Source organism: Jatropha curcas, chromosome 9 (genome assembly GCF_041381405.1).
Source record: "Jatropha curcas cultivar XTBG-Jc1 chromosome 9, XTBG_Jcur_1.0, whole genome shotgun sequence".
In the NCBI taxonomy this organism is placed as follows: Eukaryota; Viridiplantae; Streptophyta; class Magnoliopsida; order Malpighiales; family Euphorbiaceae; genus Jatropha; species Jatropha curcas.
Window position 1 is genome coordinate 18,433,197 of NC_143159.1, and position 1,321 is coordinate 18,434,517.

Here is a 1,321-nt window from a genome sequence, read left to right on the forward strand (position 1 = left end):
AGACACTCTTTTATTTAATTTTCTTTTAAGTACTGTTCCAGGTATTTTATGCAAAGAAGATCAAGGAAGACTGAACCTCTAATCTTTGATCCGGAAATTGAACGAACTCTTCGAAGGCTCAACGCTGCAAGAAAAACACAAGAAATAAAACTCGAAAAACAAGCAGACATGGCCAACGAAAACGAAAACGAGAACGAAAACATAGTCGGGCCACCACTTCAACATCCGGTCCGTACCTTAAGGGATTACACAACACCTAATTTGAATGGGACAACCTCAAGTATTACTAGACCTAGGGTAGAAGCTAATAATTTTGAGATTAAACCCGTAATTATCCAAATGCTTTCTACCTCGATCCAATATGGGGGTTTACCTAGTGAAGATCCTAATGCTCACATCACCAATTTTCTGGAAATTTGTGACACTTTCAAACAAAATGGTGTTTCTGAAGATGCAATCAAATTAAGACTTTTTCCATTCACTCTTAGGGATAAGGCTAGATCATGGTTACAATCGTGTCCCGCTGGAAGTTTTACAACATGGGATGAATTAGCTCAAAAATTTCTAGCGAAATTCTTTCCATCCTCAAAAACCACCAAGTTGCGCAATGAGATAATGACATTTGCTCATCATGATCAAGAGAGCTTGTATGAAGCTTGGGAAAGATTCAAGGACTTGCTAAGAAAGTGCCCACATCACAGCTTGCTCAAGTGGTTACAGGTACAAACCTTCTATAATGCATTATCTCCTAACATCAAAATTACTTTAGATGCAGCTGCAGGTGGATCCTTTGAAAAGAAAGGAATTGATGAAGCATATGAGTTGATAGAGGAGATGGCAAGTAACAGCCACTATCAAAATAATACCGAAAGAAGAAGAACCGCAGGAGTCTATGAAATAGACGCCATTACAACACTTAATGCCAAGGTAGATAACATGGTAAGGAAATTGGACATGTTAACTACTAATTTTGTAAATTCTGTTATACAAGTATGTGATAGGTGCAATGGACAACATGGAATTGGGGAATGCATCATGGACTCTTTAAATCCACAAACTTTGGAGCAAGTGAACTATGTGATGAATCAAGGAAGAAAGAATTACCCTTATTCAAATTCATATGATAATAGGTTAAGGAATCATCCTAATCTATCTTATGGTAATCCTAACAATGCCTTGAATGCACCCCCAGGTTTCCACCCTCCAGAAAAGAAATCTCATGATGACCTCCTCACTGCTCTCTCCAAATCACACATGGAATTCATGAATGAAACCAGGGAGAACCATAAAATCCAGCAGGCTGCAATCAGGAATTTGGAGA

At 38.3% G+C, this 1,321-nt stretch overlaps 1 non-coding gene across 1 annotated transcript; it reads right to left on the reverse strand.

Annotated features, from left to right (window-relative positions):
- Positions 1-597: 597 nt before the first annotated feature.
- On the reverse strand, positions 598-704 carry LOC149493735 (small nucleolar RNA R71). The gene has a single exon (XR_016322775.1). It is a non-coding gene; the product is annotated as a small nucleolar RNA R71 (small nucleolar RNA).
- Positions 705-1,321: the final 617 nt, after the last annotated feature.